Below are 27,873 nucleotides of genomic sequence, written 5' to 3' on the forward strand. Positions count from 1 at the left end.
TATTTTAGCAACTCTGTTTGATTAGCAATGAAAAGATGGTACCAAGTCAACAGAGACATGGCACTACTTCAAATGGAGCTGACAGCTGGACAGCAGCTGGATAGTGTAGTGGGAAGACCACACACCTTTGGAGTGGAAATCACAAGTTCGATTCTCTCCCAGTAGCCAGTAAGGGTCCTGGCTAGGCCCCCCCATGCCAAACATCAAGCCCTGGAATGGCACGGCTACGTCTGCAGCCTGAACGCAGCTCGGACACAACACATTTCACTGCATATTGTACTCTGTATGATTGTGTATGTGACCAATAAAGCTCGTTTCTTTCTTTCTAAATGATTTAAATTCTTCTTGTATTTTTTGTGTTTTTGCACTGCCTAAGAACCTAAGAGCATCTTATAATATATTTATCTTACAGTAACTGTATGTCACTCTATTTTTTGCAGTTCATGAAACAATTGATGTTTTTCATTTTTTTTAAAAAGCCTCCTAATGTTTTACTGTTGACTATTTTTCTGGGTATCGGTGTCCAGTTTAAAATTCTAGTATCGTAGCAACCCTATGAGATATCAGGGGTGTATCCAATATATTCTGTGGTTTTACCAAATCCAACACTGTAGATTTGCTTTAAATTATTTTGGTTCAATTGACCCAGGGCCACATAACTGATACCAAAAGGTTTAATACTATAACATCAATCACTGGGCTTTTAAGCTTAGAAAAAAATGATTAAATTTAAAAGTCATTAACTTTTTGAGTGTTTAAGCACAACTAGCACTTTTCCTAAATTTGATAGATTTATTAATTGTTTCGAGTGCTTGAACGTTACTAAAGTTTATCATACTGTATTTGATATGGGCAGTTACATAGTAAAAAAAAGACATTGTGCATAAATTAATACATACATTAATACAATAACCGGAGCTATTATAATCAATTGACATTATGACAGGTATAGGTCACCGAGACACCTAGCAATAGTATATGCAAAAAGCTTGTACCTTTTAGTTAAAATGAAAATAAATAAGGAATTTAAAGGTGAATTAATGAAAATTACCTAATAAAAGGGCAGGTTTCAATGTTCTCTTTGCCTTTGGAGTTCCTCTTAATTCAAAATAGTCTTGGCATTCATCTGTCACATCATAACAATAATAATCTACAGCAAGTCAGAGAGAAAAATAGCCTTCACTTTGGAGAGCCAGTCTAATCAGTACTTTCTCTCAACTGTTAAATGTATTTAAACACTAAATTAACAACCCATAAAGGGCCTCTGGTACACTACATTCAAATTAGAGCCAGATCTTATTTACTGCCACAGAACTGCAAAAGTGACACTTTCCTTGATCACATTAAGAAATGCAACGGAGTGACCTTGGCGTTATGGAGGTAGATGACATACGACTGCCACCACCCACATCCTCAAAAACACACAGATTCACTGTATCTTCAGCCAGGAGGCAAGGGTGGAAAAAAAGAATGATAGACAGAGGATGACTGTCCTCATCTACAGTGTCATTAAATCATCAGCTAATGGTGTTAGCATCAGTTCAGCTACTAATGCTGAGGCGAACCACTAAGATTTATGGGAATGACATCTGAGAATTGGAAAACAGGATAAACACTCCGGGAGCTTGGGTCTTAGTTTTAGAAAAAGCCCAGCTAGCTTATGGTTCACCTCTAAGTTCTGTGTCGGGGGTGTCATCTTGTTTAGTGGGAGTCGATCGTTCACATATTTAATGCTTTAATTACACCTCAACAGCTGTGCACAGTGATTTAAGTTTATGGATGTGAAAGCTCTTAATTATGAAGCAAAATGCATAAAGCCATTTCTGATGGTGGATGCAGACAATTAAATTTATTTAAAGATTTTCTGCAGAGGCAGAGTAAACGGCTTTCTGAAAATGACCCTTCCTGAAATGCACAATATGCTGTAATGTGTTCTATAATGTGTGATCAGTGTGAACAGAAGGCATCAATCAGTAGGGCGTCATTGGAAAGTAGAGAAGCAACTTTAGCTTTTTAAATTATGTATTAAAAGAAAAAGTCAATTTTAAAAAACAGGACAAGAGAGATAAATGTACGTTGCTATCTAATTTCTGTGAAAGCAAACTATTAACTGTGAGGATGTGGTTTAAAGTTTGAAAAAAGGTAATGAGTAGACCTTGATTTAAGATTTAGTAAAATGCAAACATTTTAGGCACGTTTTTCAGCTTATTTATGCTTTTATTTTGGGATTTTGTAAATAAGGTAGAAATCTGATTCCCTCCAAGTTAATTTAGAAACATGACTGCAACCTCACACATCTATTCCAACAATCCTTTGTTAAGTATATATACATGCAGTCAGCTATGCAGCACATGAATAACTGCATGTGTTGTGTTCAGAAAAGGAGAGTAAACCATAACAAGCATAATAATGTAGACATATATAGACATTAACAGGCTCTGTATTCCATTTAGCCAAAACTGAAAGGCCACAAATGACTGTAAACTCTTTTAATTCTGTTAGTCTGATGAAATATACTTGTAGTTTGCTGATCTCTCACAACCTTACGTGTTAAGGTAACGCTCTAGATGTATGATGTGGGGAATTGACTCATGCCTTCCTTTTGGTACCAGAAAGTTAACGTGACACATTTTTCTTTCTTTTGTCCTCTCTCAGCACTCTTTATTCCCTCTTTGTGGCTCTCTTTCTGTCTCTCTTGCAACCTTTAAAGACTCTGTCCTTTTTCCAGCTGACTGGTTGAGGCCTGGGCTTGGGCCGATGATTTTAAATAAAGTAATTCCCTTAAATGTTTTTTAAAAGCTGCAAGAGCCATGACATCGTGGCCATTATTGATGACATCATTACTATGTATAAGATCTCTCAGTGAATAATAACCCATGATCTGTCATTTTTCCTGTTATTGGCACTGCAAATTGTAAAGGTTAGGTAATTTATTTTAATGTTTCATGTGTCATCTGGTGTTTCCATGCACTGCTGTCCCGATATATTCCACACTTAAAAGCATTATTGTTCCATTTTACTCCAGCTCACAATCCTGGAAAAGTACTTGTCATGAATAAACCTCAGCCTTATTTAATTGTCTACAGGCATTTTTTAAAAACTGAAATCCAGTAATATACTAAATCAATATAACATATATTTTTATAAAATGGCTAAATGCATAACCTCTATAAAATATTTCTTATAACAGAAACTCATTTTCAGGAAGTCATTTATACTTATCTTGCTGAAATCACCTCTCAAATTTGCTTTGCTGAGAAATAAAAGTATGATCTTGTTCGATATATTTTATTTTGTTTCTTATTTAAGTTTTTTTTTTGTTATATTAAACCATGAAATCTAGGTGGACAGATTCTGCATTATTAAACATGGAACGGAGAAACAGAAAAAACAAGCCCACATACAAAGACATTTCTGTACAGCATATTCCCCAAAGATGAATAGCTGTTTGGTGGTATGGTCGTGCAGAACAATGAGAGGGATTTCAGGAAAATGGGCTTTGGGGTGGCATTGTACGCATACATTGTGGAGGGGGGGGGGAATCAGCACGCTTGAGCGCATTTAAATTTACACAAACTCTCTAGGAATGACAGTGATAAATGTTACACTCTATTCTACAATATGTTTAATGCATAGGTCTGAGGAGTTAAGTTTTCCCCTCTGGTACGAGGCTGCTGTTGTAGTTACCACTATATGTTACATCAGATTCCCTTCCATTAAAATGCCAAGTGGCACAGTGAAGACAGCAGGAGAATATGACATTGAATTTGTTTACCTGTCACCTTCCTCCATCCTTCATCCCCCCCCCCCCCCCCCCCACACACACACACACACACTTTTGTGTGTGTCTGAGTGTGTATGACTTTGAGTGAGGTCAGGCTTGACACTCTTTTAAATTAGACCAGATAAAATCAAAATCAAAATTTAAATTTGTAACAAAAAAAAGAAGCCACTCCTGACTTTAGTAACTTTAGAATATGTGTAACATTTTCTGGTGTATTTTGCTTTACTGATCAAACCTCAGAAAAATGCATTATGGTACTGTAAGGATGAACTGTCAGGCCTCTGAGGAGGAAAAAAATCTGTCCTTATCACTGAAGAAATTCAACTGTGACTGGCCACATCGTGGTACATTTCCTGTGCTCTGCCTATGACTGTCACAAAACGACCAGACCGCTGCTGTTGACACACACGAAAAAAAGTGCTCGAGCTCTCTTACTACCTTTTTTCCCCTTTTCTCGCGCTTTCTCTTTCCCTATCACACAAACACATACAATTATACACATACATAAGACGACACACCAGTGTGGATTATAAGCAGGAGTATGCTGGGAGTCTCTGACCTGCGTTTGATCTTCTGTAAGCAGGGTCTGCATGAGCAGCTGAGTGTAGTTCTACTGTACTTGTACCACTGTAAGCACTGATAAGATAGCGTGCAAGCTTGATCTCTCTTAAGGATAAGTGCTTTGGCTCACAGTGCACCTGGAAAGACATGGTAACACCTGAGTGGATGTTTTTAAAACATACTGTATACCATGGTACAGCCGTATATATATCAGTGAACCAACTAGGGATTACACCCCCTTTCACACACACATTTATAATACTTTCCCCTGCTCTGTATGGTTTTTGAGAGATTTTTCCTGACTTCTAAGAAACTGTCTAAAGAAAGTGCTTGAAAAGTTTTGACAAATTATGCATTTTTGTGTAGCCCAAATTAGAAAAAAGAAGGGTTTTATCGTTATTACTTAAATAATGATTAATTATTACCAGCACTAAAAAAACAAAGATGACTTGTTAACAAAATATCAGCTGTTTAGTTCATTTATGTATTTTTGGAGTAGTTGTGTTGTTTTATTCCAGTTTGTAACTAATCAATCTGAGCATTTGTGGAAGAAAAAATCCTACCCAGGCAGCTAATAGAATCCCTTGTTGCTATTTTTTGTTGTTTATTCTTGTAACACAAGTTTTTCCCAATCTGAACAAAACCCTATTACAAGTGAACAAGTGCAGGAGTGGGTGGTTTAAACTGCCATTATGTTCTTTAGTTTTATGACCCATACAATAGCCTGGGCCAAGCATAGCTCCTTGTGTACTGTAGTGGGCCCACTGTAAAGCCTGAAATATGTAAACAAACAAGCCCAAACTTTCTCTGATTTACAACATTAGCAGGTCTTGGCTGGGAATCCTTTACCACCTCCAACAGGCCTTAGCCAGCCAGCAATTCCAGTCGCAGACAGCTTGAGCACTTTCGATTTTATACCTCAGCAATTTTTATAGCATCTTTAGCTCTGCACGCACAGACCTCACTATATTCTCCGGAAAGAGAGAGGCTGCAAGAGGCAGGGTGAAAGAGGCAAATAACAATATTGCCAGTGCAAAAAAAGAAAATGGGTGCTCGTGGAGGATGCTAAGTAGCTATAGGTCACGTGACTTAAAATGCTTTGTGCTATGATTGGTCCCTGATGCACTCCTAGCTTCTGATTGAACTGGCTGATGGTACAGCACTGTCTCGTTGCGTCTCGCTCAGATTAAGTGAGGTAGAGTAGCCAAGCCTCTGACGGTTTTAGCATCTGCGCAAGTTGCTGTAACTGATACTGTGAAGTTATAATTAAAGGTTCCAACTGAGAGACCCTGGCTTGATGCAGTTCACACCTTTCCTCTCTTCTGCAGGATAACTAAACGAGTAATGTGAAATGCAGGATTGAAGCAGTGGTTGTTTCTTCCTGTGCCAATATGAATATAGCATTGAAAGAAAAAGAAAGGATAAAGCTGCAAGAGGTTAATATCACTTAGTTTCTAAATGCGATCTGTTCTTATTTATTAGTTAGTTTTTTCCTGGTATTCCTGCAAATGCTACAGCTGTAAAACACACAGTACACTACACAGCAATACTGTAGAATGGGTAAGTGCCACTTAGTCCCTATAATTGTATTTCAAATCATATTATTTTTCTATTATCTTGTTTCAGACTCGAAGTAGTGATATGCAGCTCTGAGTCCAAATTTTTCACCTAGTGAACAAGGTTACAGCTTTTGATTGTGACACACTGTCTCCCATTTTTCATTTACCTGGCAGAAAATCAGTTGCGACAGTTAAATTTTGACAGTAGAGAAAATCTACTCGTTGCCATTAGAGCTAATGTCATGTTTCTGTGCTAATCCCTCATCATTTTTGGGCCTCATTGCCTATTTTTCTCTATGATATTAAGTATTCAAAGCTCATTTACATTCTTATTTTTCAATTTGCTGCTGCAGTAGTTTAATTTATTCCATATAATTTCTTTTTCTGAGAGGGACATTAATCATTGACTGTACGTTTTAGTGCCTCTGGGATTTTTTTTAATCAATAAAATAAAGGAATAAGAGCCTCTGCACTGAGCTAGGTTACAGATTCTGTGTAGAGGACTTGTTTCAATCGCTTGTGTTTTAAAAGATCTTTATATTTGTTTCAATTGAATTACCAGTCTTAGCACACTTTACTGTTCCATCTTGTTGATGAATGTTTCTAAGTTCGTTATCTCTTTTTCCCTTCCAATATTACATATTTCTAAATATTTTGGCCCCTGGAGAACTTTCCCAAAAAGTTATTTCTATTAGTGTTTCTTGGTATTGTTTGTAAAGCAGCGACAAAAGCATGTCTCAGAAATAACACTCATATCAATAAGGGCCTCCCTGTAATGCTTCTGGTAGTTCTATATTTCTGGTCTGTTAAGCTGGAGGCCTAACCACTTTCATCCTCTTTCTTCCTGCCTTTTCTTGTTGTTTCTTCATCCTTTCACATTCATTTTATGCTTGGCTATTCCGTAGGCTATCAGTGTATTAATGCCATGGCTTAAGCCAAACAGCCTCTGTGAGATAAGCCTCTGGGTCGTCATGTGGCTGTTCACAGTTCATACTCCACTTTCCCCCCTTAGTTGGAAACTCCAAATCATTTAATAATATTAATCTGTTTTTTAATGTGTGTGTGTGTGTGTGTGTGTGTGTGTGTGTGTGTGTGTGTGTGTGTGTGTGAGGGCTTGTGCGTGCCTTTCCCATGTGCCTGTAATTTTTTTGTTTCAATTTTTTTTCTTTTTTTGCTGTTTCTTGCCGTGTATTATAGACATTGCACATCTTCATTAGTTATTGACTTGTTTGAAAGCCTTGACCTTCCAAAGGTGTGAGTGAAGGTGGGGGTTTGATCACTGGTTGATGAAGGGGGTCTGTAGAGATGGAGGGGGTCTGTAAACTCTGATACATAATGCTGTGAGCTATAATACTTTGTGCATGGCTGGTCGCAGGCCTGCTAATCACAAGGAAAAGACCCAGCTGTCTCACTCCATAAACCAGGCCCAGTAAGAAGACAGCCATGGGGGCACAATGTCACTTGTAAATCCCAAATTAAACTCAACTGCCCAAAGCTTCACAGCATAAAAACACCCTTACCTCAATCCCACCTCCCCATGTCTTCCTCTCAGCTCCACGGGGTGTAAATGGACAGACAGAGCCCCGATAGGTGTCCAGGTGTCAACAGTGTCAAGGTTGTGGAATGGTCAATTTGTCTGCTTGTTGGCTTGCTTTATGCATTTATTTCATGCCACAAAGTTTCTCCTGCAGCCGGGCCTGCCCACAATCCCTGCACCACCACCCCAATCCATTTATTCCAGGCTCTGCATGAAGAATTTGTGAAGGTTTAGGTTTTCAAAAGGTAAATTATGCTAGGGGGAGGCAAAAGTTTCTCTGTATCTTTTCCCCCAAATCCTCTTCTTCCTTGTGTCATAGATTCTAAAAGAAATGTCTTTATATGCGTAGGGGCTAGTTTGAGCTTGCTATAGGGGAGGGGAAATGGTCTCCTTGAAGGCAATCTGTTCATTAAGATAATGTGTTAGTTCCAATTAAACTAACATTAAAATGGTCCCCATACAGAGTTGGAGTCAGCGTTTTTCCTAACTTGCTCTTTTAATTACATCGTTCCTCTCCTGTCATTAAGGATATTAAAAATTCATTAACAAGAATAGTACTGCGTCACAGCAACAAATCAGTGAGACTTTCATCTCATGTTGTCAAAAGATTATTGCCATTAGTGATTTCATCTGAAAGGCGTTAAATTCTCCTCAAGCGATATTTCAGGACCTGAGTGTCAACAGGTTACTTTACTGGTGAAATGTCAACTTGTTAAAACCTCACATTTATTTGCAAGGTGTTTTAATATAGGATTTAATGGAAAAAGAAGGAGATATTTAAATGATGAATGAGTTTTGGCAACATAGGGCTTTACGTGTTGTATTTATCCATTTATTAAATGTACATTTATTTGCAGCGGCATCTAGAGTCCCCTCTAATGTGATTCCATTGCCGGCTGTTATGTTTTCCGTCAGTTATATTTCTCGCTCCTAATTTGTTTTCATCAAATGTGTTTATGGCTAGCTGAAACTGTTTTACAGCTTTACTATTGAACCGTGCTGCTGCTGCTGCAGGAAATGAGTCTGTCCATGAATAACACAAGCTCTGGCAGTGTCTTCCTTGCCAGAGAGGAGTAAGGGAAATATAATCTGCATCTCTTTCATATCATAAGTACAAGTTTATCCTTTGCAGAGCAGTTTCCAGCATAAAGTATATGTATCTGACTTTCTAGCTTATTAAATATCAGTGCATAGCCAAAGCTAACCCACCTAATGATGAAGATTAAAGAGATAGAGCATACACACATGGGAAATGCAGCAGGTGTTAATGTGAAAATAATTAGGGGTTTGGCAAGAAAGTGAGGAATAATTAAATGAATAAATGTAAAACAACAGCTTTGAAATGTTTTGTTGGCACAGAAATGATTTTTGTGTCCCAAAAATTTCCCCTGTGGTATCTGTGAACACCTTCATGCGAATCTTAGTCAGTATTAAAAAAATTAAGTTGAACTACATAAAAGGTATCTGAGGTGACTACAGATGAAAATATTACTAAAGTAGTTTTTACTTGATGATACTTAAAAGTACTATGGGATTCATCTGAGTAATTTTTGTACACTTCTGTAGCATTGGTATTAAATTAAATTGAGTTCAATTCAATTTTATTTGCAGCAGTAGCCTCAAGGCGCTTTATATTATAAGGTAATGTAAATACCTCCACCACTACCGCTAGCTTAGCCACCACGTCCTGCAGCTCCGCATTTGTAGCTGTGGCCGTGGTTTTCAAAGACGTAATCCGTTGGTCATGGGTGTTAAGAGTCGTTTGGATGCTGTCCAGCTTGTTTTCAAATTGTTGAACGGATGTTTTGAATTTTCCCTGGAAAGCGAGGCTTTGTGCTCCTCCAACGTGGTTTTTAGCATAGCCATGATAGCCCCATTAGCCGCGCCGAGCTCATCTCTCTTTTGCTCCTGGTTCCTGGTGTTTCTGCTGGTCATCTTGGCAGATTATGACGCCAGACAAACAATACCACCAATATAAGTCCCCACTTTTTGGGGGGTAGTGAGAAAATTATTAAGTAGTTGTGATAAAAGTAGGAGCCCTGCGAAGATCGACTATTCCAACATGCCGTCAACCAGAAGTCCTTCCTAAGGTAATGTAAATACAATAATCAATAAAAAACAGAGAAAACACATGATCAAGGGCTTTGGCGATAGTGGGAAGGAAAAACTCCCTTTTAACAGGAAAAAATTTCCAGCAGAACGAGGGGCAGGGAAAAGCAGCCATCTTTTGTAAATTATGTGCACCCATGAGCTTGTTTTAAACTAGTGATTAACTTAAAAACTTAGGAAATGTCCTAGCAGCCAACTATGTAAACTGTTCCCTGTAGAATCACATGATACAACAAATGTCAAAAAGAGAAAAGATTAAATAGAGAGAGATTAAAGAACTAAAAAAGCATCATCATCAATTTGACAGAATGTTCAAAGCATTCAGTTAAATATAGTTTTATATTTATTATTTGTAATAATAGTATTAGCTATACTATAATACACAATCCTCTGTCTGTCTGTTTGCCTCCTGCATGAGGAGTTTAGCAACCAAAATTATTACAGCAAGCTTCAAATTGATGCGTTACAATTTAAAGGTTATCTATATCAGATCTTATGCTGTCATCATGTTCTGGCATCAACTGGCTAAAATGAGGCATTTATAACATTTATGTGCCTATAATACTTTATAAATTCATTGCGTCATTTTCATATCACAAAAATCACATTGATATCCCAAAAAGTTAAGTTTTGCATATTACAAAGTCATCATGTTGCCTAGCAACCACCCAACAACAGACTAAATGACCAGACAGTAATGTAGCATGGACATGTGCTAGTATATACTTCCATCCATGCATTCTCTTACTTTTAAGTGTTGCAGGAATGATGGAGCATATCACCCTGTACAAGTTGCCATTGTTATTAATGATACACCATGCACTTGTATTGGCATAAATTGCAATATACAATGAACATCGAAAAGTAAGGAAAATGGCGAATGATGCATAAATATCTACTGCTAGCTGATAAATTTGGAGTCCAAATGTGATCATGTGGCTCAGAAGAATAACAAAAGTTACAGTATAGTGGCTACATCCATATTTTATACACAGTTTATGACACTGACTTATGAACTTACTGAAGTCAACTATACTGCTGCCAAATATGCTTAAAAATAAAAGCTTCTTTTGTTTGTTTAAACATTATCTACAGCTCATGCAGAAGCTTTTCAGTGGTTTTAACTCTTTTAACTTTTTCTGCACTTGAAGCCTTTTTTTGTATTTGGCTGATGACTCTCTACCAAGGAGTGACCAGTGTATGAACCCTTTCCACTCACGCACCTTCACTGAAAGCTGAGAAAAAGAAGAGCATAACGTCACCACATTATTAATATTCCATTAGGAGCTGTTGTGAATTCTATCTCGGTGCAGCCACCAGTGTATCATAGAGCACTGAAATATTCATATCCTCCTAATTAATTGGCATCAGAGGGGTGCCTTGTTTTGTTTTTCAAGTAGTACAACAGAAAAATAAGCAGCAGGTGATGGCATTTTTAAATGAAGTTATAGAATAGAAATAAACATCTTTATATATTCATTTCTATTTGGGATTTTACAGATAAGCATGGATGAAAACAAAACCAAAGAAACCAAAAACCACCCTATAAAATGAAGCTTTTGTCATGTTTCTTGAAATCTGTCCAGGTTAACATGTTTTCCCCAGACCAAAAACATCATCACTGCTGTACCAACCACAACCCCTCCCACAAGTGCAGTCATTGAATTGCATTATATTGCTCTGTGGGACTCCCATTACTCACTGGGGCTAATCTGTAATGACTGGCTATCATCAACCGGCCGAGCTAAAATGGGCTGTTTTATTGATTATACTCAAACAGAAAAAATAATTCCAGGGGTCCAACACAAAATACTGATTATCAGAAACTATCCTCTCAGCCTCCTTCACTTCTAGCCAATGTCATTCACTCTAATCCTTGTTATGAATTAAAGCACACCCTGCCCTCCCTCACAAAAATATGCTATTGATCAGGCCTCTGCGTGTGTGTATGTCACAGATTAGACACACATGTGTGTATATAACACTGTGAGTTGCAGATAGACAGCTCCAAGCTGGTGTTTTTACATACCGGTGCTGCTCTTATTGGTTTCGGTGTGGGGATCTATGTCCCAGCTGTGTTGGAGATCTATCAACCCTGACAGGTCTATTGTACCAGCACCCTTCAAAAGCTGTGACCAACAATTCGCACCAAGATATCACTTTCAATTAGAAAAACATTCAAGGACAGGGATGCGGACAATTTTGAAGTGACGGCAGCAATCACCAGGCTGCTAGTCTGGGGTTTTTTGCAAGCAAAAACAGTCATTTTAATTCTAAGTAAAATTGTTTTCTGTTAAGAAATTGCATTTAAACCCTTAAAAACTTGCTTAAGGTGTAAACTTCTGATATTGCCCTTCGTGTCTAAGAATCGAAAACACAAGGCTGCACAGAAACTAAACAAATAAGTAGCTCCTTGATGGTCTTTAGAAGCCTGAGGATTCGGAATTCCAGAAATGAATGGGTATTTGAATGATTGCTGCTGTGACAGGCTTGCTGTGATAGAATAACACATTCTGTTGAACAAATAGACCCTTGAGTGCCGGCTGGTCCCAGGGGTCTGTCTATAGCCCCGAGGCTAAGGCTTTCATAGGGATAGGCTGCTCACAGCATGGCTATTCCCTGACAAACACACTGTCTGAAACTGTAATGCTCCCCATGTAAATGCATGTATATTGTTAGCACACTGTACTTTACTGTACACGCAGGCACATAAAACCATGTTGGTTTTTGCTGTATATGGTGATTGAATAAATATTGTGGAGGGTGATTATGCAAAATAATAATTTTCCGCAGCCGCACAAAAAAAGCAGCTGTTTTAGAGTCTGAGTCATAATCCGAACTCTGTGTTACCTTGTTGTAAGACTATGTAAGAAAAGCCTCCAGTGGGGCTAAAAGCACTGGGGCTCAACTTTGTTCACTGGTGCCTTAAGAGACATGTTGCTGCTGTTGTAATGCATGAATCCTACACTGCAGCCCGGCAGCCCCACGCAGCACGCTCTTTGATGATGTCACAGGGTTAGATAGGCGCCATTGTAGATATGGGCTTCCAGAGAACCACTACACACTGTTCTAGCATCTGCTGAAAAAGAAACACCCTCCCAAGTCCCTTTGACACAGCCTTTTTTAAAGGAGAGCTGGACAAAAGCCACAATTTCTTCTGTGATATCCTGTTAAGGCTGTTCTGGAGCCAGCCAAGCATGGCCTTCCTTCAGAGAGCTGGGGCAACATCATTCAGTTTCCTTCGTGTGATTCAAGGCACACAACAAACCCTGTGGTCCACAGCTCAGTGGCCAAGGAAAAAGACCCGTCACACATTGTCTTTTACCCATATGCACATTCAGAGGCATGCATATTATGCATCACCCCCGTTCGGGCATGTACTACACAGCACAGATGCACACATACTAAAGAAAAGCTAGGTTTCTGTTTTATAACTTTGGTGTATTTCTGGTTCTTTTTTTATGATATGTGATAAATTAACTCACAGTGTTTATTTAATCTACTGTAACTTACTTGAGTCTGACTTATCTTCAGTGGCCCATTACCATTGACCATTTGCCTTCAGAGATTGCCCTGTAACAACAGGAAAACACAACAAGTATGGGCTGAGGAGTGGTTCTAACAAAGGTCTATTTTGCAGTATGCTAAGAGGGAGCATATATGTTGCCACTCCAATAGACCCTCTGTTTCCTCTGAGCTCAATTAGACCACTGTTAACTCTGTATAATTAACAACCCCAACAGTGTAATCAAACAGAATCTGAATTAATGGAGATGAATTGAAAAAAGGGGTTTAAGTGGTGGGGGTAGACAAAATACAGAAAGAATATCTCAGGGGCAAACATGATAGAATTACAAAATGAGCAGCTTGCAAATTGTCTCAGCTTTGATGAAGAAACGTTTGATTATCCTGTGATGGAAAAGGTCCCCTATTGTCTAAAGCTAATTTGTCCCTTTTGGCTACTTCCCTACCCCAGAGGCCTGTCTGTCTCAAGTTACCCCCTCCTCCTCCTTACCAGCCCACTGCCACCCTGGGTATCAGCATCTCCCAGCTCCAAAGACATCCACAACCAAGAGTTAGGTCCAGACAGTATTTTGTTTGTTAAGTGTAGCACAAAGATCTGGGCCCTTGGGAAAAGATGAAAGGAGGAGAGCCGCCTCCCTCTCAAGGAAAGGATCAAGCAGGTCAATTTCCTCTGACTTTGTCCTGTCTTAGAGTTTGTATTCCCTCGGTCCACAAAGGCCACCATTGGACTGAACCGGAGGCTCACTCTCTCTCAGCTGCCCTGTTGCTGCCCTCATTTGATTCACAGAATAATAGATGGCAATACATGCTTCCTAAGCACAACTCCTTTTTAAAATGTGAAACAAGAGATAACACTCCCTTGAAAGGAAAGGACATCCAAACAGAAACGGATACAGTATAATTCTCTCTAGTTTCAAACACAGACTTCTTGTGGGACATGTGAAAACAAGATTATTGCAGGAGAAAACATTATATGTTTCTGAGGCATAACAATTAAAATACTCAAATGTTCTGAAACACTTTTCTATTTCATTTCAAATACTGGTAAATCATCAGCAGTCTTCTTTTTTTCCATTATTATGCCTTGAACCATTTCTCATGCTTTCCAGATAATAAAATTAAATACATTCACATTAGGCCTGACAGTGGATCCAGTTCACATTTAAATGCAATTTAAAAGGGGCATATATTTGCATAGTGAATTAAAATTAAGACCTAATTATGCAAATAAATTATCAAATGCGACAGGGGATGGTTTTCAATTCAGTTAATATCTCATTTTGTGAGACAGTTAGTCCAAACAGCATTGCACCCATTTTGCTGCAGAGCCACAACTATTCAGGTGGTATTTAATTACAAAAAAAACATAACCTAATAAATTACAAGAATTGCTTTTTAAATACTCCTTGACAAATCCCCCTCCCTTAGGAACGAAGTGTCCTCCATACCCCTTATTTTGCATTCGGCCTTTGAAGATAACAGATAGCATTGAGACAGCAAAAATTTAAAAAAAAGAAAAAGTATGAGCAGCCATTAGAGCTCATGTAAGCTATTTAATAACTGACATATGCAATAAAAAATCACTTGAAAATAATAAAGCTTGGTTGCCATTAATCCACCAGCTGACAAAAAAGGAGAAATATTTGAAATATACACCATAAATTGAGACATAATGTTATATGTAATTCTGACGTTTGCACATCTGGGAGAGTGCTACTTCATGTGATTTAAAAGCAGTATCTGAACAGCTAATTAGCATTTATAAGTAGGGGTTTCAAAGTCTTTTTAAATATTATTTATCTCAGAAAGAGCGAGAAGCAGGAGCACAGTTCCCAAGAGAGCACCGCACTGATGAACATCATCCGAAACAAAATGAGAAACACTGCAGCCAAAATCAACTGAATAAACAAATCCCCGCTGTCATACCCAGAATGAGACAGAGCAAGCACAGAGGGTCAGCGCAGATAAGGAAGATCATACTTTACATGAATATATAATAGGGGAAGATTTGGCAGTCTCCAGCAGGGGTCCTCCCCTGTGCAGGATGCCTTATGCCAAAAAAACAGACTTTGAAAAACTTGACTTTCTATCTGACAGCTGCTAAAACCAAAAATCTACTTATGGTAAATTCATCTGTTGGTTGTTCAATTTACGCAAACCACAACAAATAAACATAACGAGAATTAAAAAAAAAAAATGTAGCAACAAGACGATAAATAATCTTCGCTGTAGCTAATCCTTCTGATTTTCTCAAGGAAAGTACAGCAGATGAAAAGCAGTGTGTTAATAAACTGGTTAAACATGGATTTTTCGAGGTATATTGATTGACTAGTTTCACCAATCTCTCTGTTTTCAAGCCTTACATTATGTACAAGTTGCTTAGCATTTGACATTTTCTGAAGCCATACCTCCCCCAATTAGTTTGTTTTCTTTCAGAAATCATTTCTTTATATTAAAGGGGTTCCTCAACTGTTACTTACGTGTGTTAAAATTAGATTCTAACTCAGAAGACAAACAAGTAAATAAATAAATCACAGCAAGAATCTCACAGTAAAATGAAAAACCACTCGGGGAAAATAAATAATCTGATTTGATTTGCAGCATAAACACATCAAAACAGTTCATCAAAAATAATAATGTTTCCTAGATGCTCGCATTTTTTTATTTGCGTCACTTCATCATTTTTGCTTAACTGCTATCACATTACAAATAAAAATAGCTATTAATGAAAAAGAAGTCACTAATGTGTTCATCCATGGAGCTTTGAGGCCTTATTTAGGATTTAAGACAATTCTGATCTTAGACACATCCTATCAAAAGAAAGCCCCGGAGAAATGATTTTTAACAATAAAAAAAAACACTAGCTGGTGGCCAAGTATTAATCTATTCAACTACTCAAATACATTTAAAGTTTCAAAAATTCCTACCTAATTTCAAAGGCCATGTACAACATGTGTATCAGTGTAGACTCTAAACTCTTTTACAGATCCAAATTCCCAAACACAGTGTAAACTGTTTTAATATAAATTGTAATTCCCTGATGCTGCATGTTGTTTTAAACATTTCTTCATGGTGTGGCTAACATTGCATGGCCAGGCGAATCATTGAGAGGATGTGGTGGATGAAACAGGTGGAAGGTAATGAAGAGTATCATAGGGTAATTGATGACCTGTTTTCAGCACTGGGAATATCGTTCCAAGGCTTAATCTTTGTCATCAGAGAAAGACAGAGAGATTGTGCATGTGAGATGGAGGAAGGAGAGCTAAAGGCTTACCGTGTCAACTTTCTCTCGCTCTCTCTCTCTTTCCTCTCTCCTGTGGGTCAAGTAAACAGCCTTTGCGGGGACAGCTCAGGGGTTGGTGTCTGACCAGCCAGGCTGAAAATGGCCCTTGTCCATTCCTGCCATGTAGCATTTCTTTCCCCAGCTGTTTGTCCTTTGTCATGGACACAGCTTGTAATAAGAAGAGCCAACATATTTATGGAGTGGCCGACCTCGCTGATACACAGGTCTTTTATCTGCCGGGCACAAAACAGCTTTGTTACTCTTTAACAATTCACACGGCTGTACGGCTGTGGAGAGAGCTGGTTATAAGTGTGCACATACTGCAAGTTGGTTTGCATTAGCATTTGGGGAATAAAGAAAGGAAAATGATACATCTCTTTCTCCAGAAACAGTAATGTGTTTTTCTCTTTAAACTCGCCTCTGACCTTGAGGCCAATTAGCGTGTTCCTGCCGGGTGATTTGTTTTGCCGTGTGCAGCGGCCGTCCGCTCAGCGACATTTATGAGTGATTAGTTAAGCTTCGCCTGAGTTCTATGAAGATCCTGTGAGGAGCGACAAAGCAACATTCAGATGGCTCTAGTCAGAGAAGTCCAGCGTAGGCTTAGAGGTGAACTTTGGCAGAAAAAGAAATGAATGATAAACAAAGGAGTCCTTTGACAGGTCTAGTGTGTGTGTGTGTGTCTTTCCCATGTGTGTGTACTGGTTGTTTTCATGAAGCAGGCAGGGGATTCCCATTTAAGTGAGAAGTAGGTTAACAAGATACATTAGGACTGCAAACAGTCTGGAAAGAAGTATTCAGATGCTTTACTCAAGTGAAAATACAACAAAAGCAAAATAAAATACTTTACTTTTTTTGTTACAAGTAAAAGTCCTGCATTAAAACAACCACTCAAGTAAAAGTACAAAATTATTGTAGGAAAAATAAACTTAAAGCAACAACTTAAATTTTTAAATCTCTCCAATTGCTGATATTTTGTTATATGTTATATCCTTACTAGATTTACATTATAATTGCATCAGTATTTATATAAGCAGCATTTTAAAGCCGTATATGATCCAACTGTCAGACCTTCACTGTGGGTTCATCAGGTAAGTCTTGGTGGTCATAATTAAGTGGAAGAGAAAAAATTAAAGATGTTTTTATTATACTTGAGTCATTATTAACATTATTCTTTAAGAAATATTAGACTTTTGTTGGTCCAAGGCGACAAAGAGCTGCACTGCTTTTTTAGTTATCACGAACCCTAAAGAATGAGCACTACTGATAATATTAACATTGCCTAAAACGTATTGTTTTTATAGATCTTATTTTGCAAAGCAACTATTAACTATAGCTTTCAAGTACATTGCAGGGAGGTTGCGTAATGTAATATGCAGTAGATACATCAAGTACTAAAGTAATTTAAAATTGAACTACATAGGGTTTTTTTTTAGTAAATCTACCTTAGCTGCCGTAAGGCATCAGTTTAGCAACAACTTTTAAAAGATTTTCTGAGCTTTCAGTGTTTTACTTGAAGTTGTATTCCAATGTTGACGCCTTCCAAATTGATCTCTTTTTGATTCTGATGTCTCAATCCTGCACCTTTATCAAGGTTAAAGAGTGAGAATGTGACCTCTTTAATCAATTAATAGTTCACATCACATAATGGCAGTTGTATCTAATGAATATTGTTAAATAGCCTAAATGCATTTTAATCCTTTCCATCAAATCGTGATTACAACGGACGGGTTTATCAAGTGGTCCTTTCATTTGGTTAACATGATCAAATTGACTCCTGTGTCATGAGAGATGACACCAGTGGTAATTAATTTCTCCATTAAGGGTGGCCGATGTGACAGCCATGCAAACAGAGCGCAGTGACAGGGAGGACACAATAACTTCAGCAAACTGAGACAATCCAACTGCCGAGGAGGAGCAACGGGTAATCACATTATCCGTCTGCAGGGAAAGCATTGTTCATTAAAAGAAAACAACACGGGCTACATTGTCTGTCGTGGCATCATCAGCATATTTGCAGATCTGGCAGATTTCATCGTGGCTATGCATTTACATATAGTAATGAACTTTTTAAAATTCATTCCAAATTAGTCAAGTGAGCTATTAGAGCCTGTGGGTATTTCCACCAGGGGCCTCACTGAATTGTAAGTTTTACACTTTCTGTTTTTCCCTTTAGTTTTTTCTTTTTTTCCCCTTTTTAATCAAGTACGGCGCAAATGAAACAAAGTGATTTATTACATGAAGACAGAAGTGGTGTAATGATGTTTATTTAGATGTTCATCAGAGGAAGGGAAAGTCTCAGATCAAATTTGTAAGCCTATGAACTGATTGAATTGAACTCAAATATCTCCTTATTGGATTACTACAAATAGAAATAGATTTGATTTTTTTGTAGGAAACACCATTCGTATGTATATTTGATTTCTTTTAATTCTTTGAATATGGAGTGAAAACATTTAACGCTCACTTTCGCGGCACTGTTCTGTCACCTTCATAACTTTTCTCTCCTTTAACGCAAATTATTTGTCTTCATGACGAATGCATATCTGCCAATGATTGTTTGCAATTGTGAGCATGACTGTGTGTGTGTGTGTGTGTGTGTGTGTGTGTGTGTGTGTGTGTGTGTGTGTGTGTATGCCTGCAGGCTGTCTCAGCACTATGGGGGTTTTGATAGAAAGTGAAACCAACAGTTTCATTTCCAGCAGCGAGACCCAGAGGCTTCTCCCAGGAAGGGGGCGATTGTCCAGCATTTTCACCACAATGCTGCCATATGGGGAACAGAAGGATCAGCCACTGGCTCCCTGCCAGAGCAAAGGCAAACACCAATCCACATATGCATAGAAGTGGTCATTTAGAGCCACCACTTTTTACCATAACAACAGATGAAACACAGGAGTCATTTTGCTTCCACTAAGAACTATTGTTCCCAGGGCTCACCGCCTCCTTTAAGCTGTCTCCATATGAGGCAGGATAAACTTAGGGGCCCTGGCCCTGGTATAAATAACAAAGAAAAACCTCACTTACATGGTTCCTAAATCCTATCGAAAGATTAAAAGGAAGAAAAAGGAAAAATCCACTCCGTTTCCTCATCTTGTGGAAATAAGCTTAACATAGGACAAATGAATTCATTTTAGTTGCTTCCTTTACTTTTGGTGATCTGTGCTGTGTAAATAGAAGAGTTATATCAACAAATGCTGCTTCAATTTATTAACAATTTTACTGTAGGTCCACAAAATAATGTAAGCTTGTAAATTTACAAAATAAGATCCTGCAGCAATTATGCTAACTAAAAGAAGCTTTTATTGTGCACAAATTGAATTTAACTGACCAATATTGTCCCAGCAGTTTTGTTTGGAGAAAATTAGGATCCTCACCCAAGATGTGAACTGAGCTGATCTGTTAATACTATCATGACTAATACTAAATAGCCCTTTCTACATACAAATATGTGAATATGCATACCACCCTGCACTCTACCGTCCAAACAAAATAGAAGCTCTACTGTTATGCAATTTACTGAGTAGCACATTTTAAAGGGTTTATTTCAAAATGCCTCGGGTCTGAGCTGACAAACAACTTTGTGTTAGCAGGTGTCAGTGTTCTCCTTGTTGTGAGTTTCTTCATTTTATTCCTGAAAGCAATGAGCCGACTGGCCATTTTGTTCAGACTTGCAAGTGGTTTAGTGTGTATTTCAAAGCTGGTCAGCCAGTCAGTGAGCTACTTAAGAGCAGCAATATTGTAATAATGACTCACTGATGGGAGGGTAGCAATGGAGCTGAACTTCTTACATTCCTCTGATGCTGCCTGATTATGACTTTAAAGGAATAAATTATTGCTGCAAACAACCTCAGAATCTTAAATCCCTGCAGGGCTTCATTTTGCTCAAAAGAAAAAAAAAAATAGATCTCTTTTCAAGGTAAGGGAAAAAATAATGCAGTAACTGCAAACATAATATTTAGCTTATTTTGTAATCTTAATTTACTGATGATTGGGATGACTGATATAAACTGCAGGATGTCATCATACATATATGCACCTATGCTTTTGCAAATGTGCATCTGCACCAAATGCTGTAAACGTTTACTATTCTTTTCAAAGAATACTTGCAGAGGACTAGATTTAGTGGACTTGAGTATATCTTTATAATTATTTTTTCTATTCTTTTTCCTAAGATTTTATTATTTAAAATAAGACTGCTTTGGTAAAAAGCAAAAATAAATAAATAAATAAAGCAAGAGGTCATGTCTTCTATAAGTTCATCCTTGATTCGTAATGTCTGGAGATAGCTGTAAATCACAGGCAGAGTCAGACAAGTTTATTGGACAGTTGAGATGTAAGGCAGCAAATTTGGAGGTATTTATCAGGGGCACACTAAATACAGTGTTTAAGCCACATCAGATCTCTGTGAAATATTATACAGAGTTTTAATATCCAGAGGGTGTCGGGCTGAAGCGAGAAGCACTCAGCTGCTTCAGTTTAACCAAATGTTACAGTATAAAACAGCATGTCGCGCTACTATTTGACATGGTGGAATGAGATTAGATGGAATTCATTTCTAAGTGAGGGGAAATTACAAGCCTATTGGCAACCATGCCTCCCCCAAACCCTCATGACAGCAGCCTCTGCTCAACCCCACTAGTGGCCCAACAACAGAGGGGTAGTCGGGCATGAACAGTGACATGAACAGGGAATGACCCCGCAAACCACATCTGTAGCCACCTTCTGTATGGCAGGAGAAGGCTATGTTGTTTTAAAGGTCAGATCGGTGTGAGGTGCAGAAGCATATGTCTGCTGCTTGGATACACCGCCACACTGCAGCTGAATTAAAATAATAGACTGTTTTGTTTTTTTTTAAAGAAAAGCATTTCTGATTTGCTTAATGCCAAAACATCAAACCGGAGGACAATACACATGTAAACGTTAAATCATTCGGAATGAAGACCTCTCCATAAAGCAGCCTTCCAGACAACGCTAATGCCTTTTATTGAAGGCCCTGGACTTTTCTGCTCATTGTTCCTATGGTGCCGTGACCAGACAGAGGCCCTTGACATTCTGATCCTTTAACGCATGTCTCCGAGTTTCCAGCACATCAGGATGACACCTCATAAAAAGGGAACTCCACCTTTGGCTTCACTTGGAGAACAACACGTGTCAGCGGCCTCCTGTGGGCCCTGTCAGGGGGTGAAGAGGTTAGGCGCTCTGTGCGGCCGCACAGATCCCAGCCTTCTTGAAGACCACCATAATGACTGCTAATTATGCTGCCATCTGTGAGGTGGGCTGTGTTATGTAGACACCTGTTCATTAAGTAGGAGAAAGAAACTTTTCTCACTGCAGTGTATTTTATACAAAATAGCAGATTCAATGGCTTTCCTGCACTCACAAGACAAACAGTATGAATTTATCCTACAGTAAAGAATTGCAGGCTTCCAAAAAACTTTCTAGTTCCACGTTAATCCAGATACAAATATCAATGAACTTCAGAGCATGCAGAATTGAACCCCTCTGCTTTACTAATGACTCAGTGAACTTTGTGTGAAACCTTTCCAGCTTCCGAGCCATCACCAAGGTTAACCAGGCCATCGGGCAGCATTAGTGGGAGCGAGTTAGGAGGGGAAGCCAATAAAAAGCTCTCAGATATCTACAGAGGGAGACCAGAGCCTGTCAATCCCGTGACCCTAAAAGGTGATCTGCCATTACTGACTCACAGAAGACTAATGAGACTCATTCTTTTTCCAGCACCAAGAATAATATGTCAATACTCGTTCAGGCTACGTTGAACGCTACCTGCTTTACTGTCATTTGATGTGTTACAGATTCTTTCTTTGAGGCATATTTCCAGCAGTTGACAAACTGTCCAGGAAGCTAATATTGCAATAATAATTTAAAATTCCTGTAATGTAGAAGCTCAGCGGCAACATTTGATAAACTCTGAAGGGCTTTAAAGCTGCCTCCTCCTCCTCCTACTCTTCCTTGAACATCAACAGACACACTCATCTAAACCCGATCTTTCAGTTTAAGATTTATATAAACAGATGATGGCTAAGCATCGCATATTTCAACATTTTATCTTTGAGCTTATGACTCCATTTAGTTTTAGATCCTCAGAGAGTGAGCCAACACAGCAATCATAAAGTGAGGGCCAATTAGGATGTTGACGGATTGATTTTGGAAGATAAATTTGGGATGTAAAAGGTTGACATAGCTGCTGTGTCTCTTTCACTGTGTGTGTGGCTTCCAATTAAGTGAGGAGAGGCAGTTTTTTTCCTCCCCAGGATCAGAGTGTCTCCCTGACAGATGAGCCGCTAATGAGAGCAAATCTCACAAAATCCTCAAGAAACGTGATGAATTGAATCATGTTCACCCTGTTCATTTGTCGTGTTCACAGATGAGACAAAATGCAACATTTATCTAGTCAACAAATAGCAAATGAGTAGGTGGATCCCTCATTGTTCATGCATTGTCTGTTTTTTTAAAAAAAAAATCATATTAAATTGAGGATACTATAGCACTGATTTACTCTCTTTTATCCTCCTTGTCTTACTTGAAACATAGGATGGAGGTTGAAGGCAGACATATGTTATGTCCTGAGGCCTCAATCTGCCTCCATCCCTAATATTTATCAGACAAATTAAGGAGGCTATTTCTCTCATTATCACTCTCCAAACCCACACCATATGTATCCCTATTATTAGACAACCAGCAGAAGATGTTCTATTTTCAAATTTAAATTACCAAGTCTAACCTTAATTGGTCTGAAACGTTGTTTAGTGGATGGTATCAAAGTCGGGCTTGGGAGAGAATCCAACAGATGGCTTAGTCTTATGACTTGTATTAACACCTTCGAAGTTTAATGAACTGTTAATTGCTTTTCTAATACATAATGGGGCCATTGGAATACAAGCGGTAATGCAAACAGATTAGTTTGAAGACAACAGATAAACACCCGTCCTGTTCAATGTCACCTTTAAGTGCCTTGGAAAACAAAAGCAAGCTCAAGGACAAAAAGAGAAAAACACAGCTTGTCTTCATGGCAATAGGCGTTTTAAAGGTATGCTGTCACTCTAATATTTTTGACCTAAATAAAATTGAAATAATAATTTTGGTTCTTTGCAAATGCAAATTATCTTGTTCTACAAACCCTACGCATATAAATCAGATAAAGGAAAGTCATAAAAGAAGGCAGTGAAAACAGATATTAATACTCTGCACTGACTTTTGGTGATGGTTTGAATTTGTGATTTTAGTACTGCGGTCACACTTGGGAAAACAATGGTTGGAGACCACAGAACGGTCAAATTAGAATGAACGTTGCCTTTGAAATGGTCGCTTTGAAGACGGAGAACAGCCCAGACCCACAATTATTTGCTATCTTCAACTACAACTTGCAGCACGTAGTGGCTGCAGGATGGCAACTGGTTAAGTCGTATCCCCTCTCACAAAGACGTGTCACAGATGAGCTTCACTCATCGGCACAGACTGACTCAGATTGATTGCAAAGTGTTGGCAAGCTGTCTGTGTTTATAAATAAGACAGCAGTTATTTGCAAACCTTTGCCAGTCTGCGCAATCTGAGAGTGATTGCACTCAGTCTGCGTTTTACTGCTACTGTTTGGAGACAAGTTGCCTCTCACTAGGCAACAGCAGAAGTAAAGAAGAGCCACAAGGTTAGAGAACAAACACAGTGACGCTACGTAGTACATTTATCTTAAGTTTAATAATGAGATCTATCTTCTGGTCTTATCAGTGTAAAAAGAGTTATCTCTTTTTGCTTTATAATTTGACACAGTCACCCATTAAGCCATTTGTAGAACCTAAATTGTATACCATTGTTTGATATGTATTTTGGTGGTACATTACAGTTTGTTTACCCAATTTAAACAATTCAGCAGTACAACAGACATCAGCATTTAATGTTGTCACTTGGCCATAAAGTTAATGTACTGTATGCCACATTTAATTTTTTTTTTTTATTCTGATAGCCCACACTCTTGTTCTCTAGGCTGTATTTAGACAGCAAACTATCTCAGCTCCACTGATAAAAAAGCACCTCTCTAAATTCACTACAGTAGTTCATCTATCTGTTTTAGCTGCGCTTGTATGACAGTGTGTGCATTGTACTCGAGCAACAATAAATGCACTCCTACCTTTGGAGGTAGTACTTTATTAAATTAAGCCATCTTTAAGGTCAATATACTTCTGTAATGAGTTGTCTCTTTTGATCATCAAAGGTTAGATTGCACCTTGATCCTGACTCCCTTTAATGGTGCTGGCATAACAGCCAAGCTCGCATCAACACTGATGTTTTTCATATTTCAGCTTAAAGTCAATGCAAGTAATGCTTTGCATGCTTAAAATCCATTTCCATAACTAAGTGCAATTTCCCCTCAGTTTGTTCCTGTTTAATGAGGTGAAGTCTTGTTTGTATGCCTCCCAATGTCACTGGAAAAGTCATTCATGCGGCTGTGTCAGAATTAAATCAAATTAACATTATTATACTTTATTATGCTGCCATTTTACATCAAACCGTTCAAGTAAAAACAGTTTGATTCAGTCAATTTTACTTAAAATTTGCTTTCCCCCCCCCTTTTTTTTCCTTGTTGTTTTGCAGTTTCATTAAAAATTCGTGGATGGACCTTAATGATAAATTGTGTAAATGACTCTGGGTGGGTGCACTGAGCCAGGGGGCGGAGGAGAGAAAATGACCAACATTGATTTATCCTGGCTGTTCTCTTGTCTGGTTGGTGCCTTCAGAACACCTCGCTGCATCCCATTCCCTCCCATTATCTCTCCGCGATCACCGCAGTCCAACGAGTTTCCTGCGGGGTCATAAATACTTCCCCCAGACCCCATGCTGCTTCCACATCATCCTCCAGACGCCGCCTAATGACAGCAAAAGACAGACAATGCATCCTTTCTCTTCCGTGCTTCTCTCTGTTCATACACATTTTACATTGGCTAAAAAACATGTACCTACACCATGATAGGACAGCAGCAGCATGCCCCTCAGACTTTGCATTTAAAATGGTACATTAAAGCAATATGTCTGAAAATATTATAGATGATTGATGTTGGTAATGACAGTGTTTCTTCACCATGTTAGTCATCTATGTGGTTTTTCTCCACACTTAAAGCCCCCAAGAAAAGAAAATATCAGATCCCTGACATCAACAAAAGATGACAAAGAAACGAAACAGAGGGATAACAATGATGTCAGCTGTGAAGTATTTGAAACATGTAGTTAAATTCTCAGAACATCTTGATGGGAGACAAGCTATCAGAGACAATGAATCATATTAATTATTTTGACGTGCTGGTCTTCCAAATCAATTAGGAGTACCACACAATGAGGCACTAGCATAAACAAAGTCTTTGCTTCAAAAGCATCCCCAGCCCTATTAGTGAGAAAACCACAATTATAAACCACTTACATATGAGTCTCAAAAAATAGGCCCACTTGATTTGCTACATCTATGACGCCAGGTCAAGTGGGTGGTCAATTATGGCATTGTCTCTCTGGTCGATTGTGTGTACAGTAAATAACAAACAAGTTGCTTTTCATTTAGCAGCTTACAGGAGGAAGCTGCATTCCAGACAAAACCAATGAACTCTGACTAAAAATTTGGCAAGCTATGGATCTGAAAGTGGCTCACGTAGCCATATTTTCTCCTCCAGTTATGGTACTTTACTTTGGAAGGGGTCTTGCAAAGAGTGGCAGAGGCAAACAATCAGTTCAGTTTTTATCCAAAAACTGGGTAACTGTAGTTATTTTAAGAAATCAGTATACTATATATCTGTATTGTTTGTTATAATTTGTGTGTTCACCATGGTTGCCATTGTAATATATTAAATTTCATCAAATTTCTCATCATGATCACATGCCAAGGAAAGTTCATTGCTTTAAATGTCCAGGTGGATGTTCAATAGAAGTACAAAAGTTATATTTTATATAACATTTTAATTGTTACAATTATACAAAATTATAACACAGGTATGTGCTAACTTTGTTTGGTTAGGTTGAGGTTAAAAAAATTAATTTAAAAAAGGCCAAACTTGGTTGGGTGTGTGGAATGGGTTTGGGTTAAAATAGAAGAATCTTGTCATTATGGTGACAATAATGAATGAGTAGACAAAGGCATGTTTCTATTTTAGTTTAAAATAGATAAAAAGAATAGTGATCTCAGTGTAAACCCTTCCTCTGACCTCCTCGTTCTATATGACACTCACTTTCCTTGGTTTCCACTATAATAAATAAAGCCATGAAAGGGTGCTGTCACAATGAAACATAGCTATTGGTTATAATAAACTACTCAAAGAATGACCTGTGGGGGTGGGGGTATATATACATATGGGTGGCCTGGTTCTGCTGGAGGTTTTTTCCTGTTAAAAGGAAAACAGAGTATTTTGTTCCCACTATTGTCTTGCCTAACGCTCGCTCATAAGCAGAGAGGCAGCAACGCGTTACAAGTAACACGTTACTGTTACTATTGCAAAAAAAGGTAATTACTGTTACATTCCCGTGAGCACGCTGCGTTACTAAAACCGTGATTTTTTTTGCGAGAGCGTCTCATGACAATGACGTAAGCGAGTGCGACGTTCGTGGCAACAGCTGTGTGCAGATCAACAATGGATAATATCTGGAGTGTGGGAGAGAGTATGACGTGCAGCGTTTAAAGCGTGGAAGTACTGACCTTACTTTGAGTTTGATTCTGTAAAAAGTGACAAAAACATAAGCATCTGCTGTTCGAAGAAAACTTCTTTTTACAGCGAAAAAAACCCTTAAACTTCTGCACAAGCAAGGAGTAGGCTATACTGCCACCAGAGAAACTCCCGGATTCTTCCACTGACATGACGGCTGCGACACAACCTGCACCATGACACACCTCCGCCTGCCTCACTCCTGCTAAACAGGTGAAAATAGAGCAACAGGACCGCTGATTCTTTGATTTTATTTATTTTCTGCTGTGTTTTACTTGCATCTATTTGAAAGAGTGAGTGTAAACACAAAAAAAATATTTTATTTTATATGCTGGAATGTGCAGAAAATAGGTTTAAATGTTAAAGAAATTTCTTCCAGTCAGAGAATGTTGCATATAATTTAATTTTTGCTTGATGCATAAAGTTAAAAGATTAAAACTAATAAAATAAGTTTTAAAAAGAGACTTTTTCATTTGATTACATTTTATATGATGGATTATGCAGAAAAAGTAGAATTGGGATTGAAGCGACTGAAGATCTATCGCTCCATTACCTATTCAGGGTGTAAAATGTTTTTAAAAAGTAAAAAAAAAACAGCGCCCCTCCGACAGCCAAACCCATCTGTTCTCTGATTGGATAGTTACATTTGTGAATGACATGACATTGGCCAATCAGATGAAAGGAAGAAAAACTGGGTCAGAATTCGTACTTGTAACTTGAAACTTGAGTTTCACATGTATTTTGTTGGTCCACACACAAATCTTTTTTACACACACACAAATTCTTTTTACACATACAAATTTTTTTACGCACACACAAATTCT

At 38.2% G+C, this 27,873-nt stretch overlaps 1 long non-coding RNA gene across 1 annotated transcript in view; it reads right to left on the reverse strand.

The window, feature by feature from the left end:
* LOC120715027 overlaps positions 1-14,508 on the reverse strand; it is a 28,861-nt gene extending 14,353 nt beyond the window's left edge. The window contains exons 1-2 of the long non-coding RNA XR_005691537.1: positions 13,566-14,508; positions 13,064-13,123 (exon numbers count right to left, since the gene is read on the reverse strand). This is a non-coding gene — a long non-coding RNA (uncharacterized LOC120715027). The remainder of the gene's footprint in view (positions 1-13,063; positions 13,124-13,565) is intronic.
* Between the last annotated feature and the right edge of the window lie 13,365 nt (positions 14,509-27,873).

The sequence above is a fragment of the Simochromis diagramma genome, unplaced genomic scaffold (assembly GCF_900408965.1).
Source record: "Simochromis diagramma unplaced genomic scaffold, fSimDia1.1 OVJJ01000421.1, whole genome shotgun sequence".
Lineage (NCBI taxonomy): Eukaryota > Metazoa > Chordata > Actinopteri > Cichliformes > Cichlidae > Simochromis > Simochromis diagramma.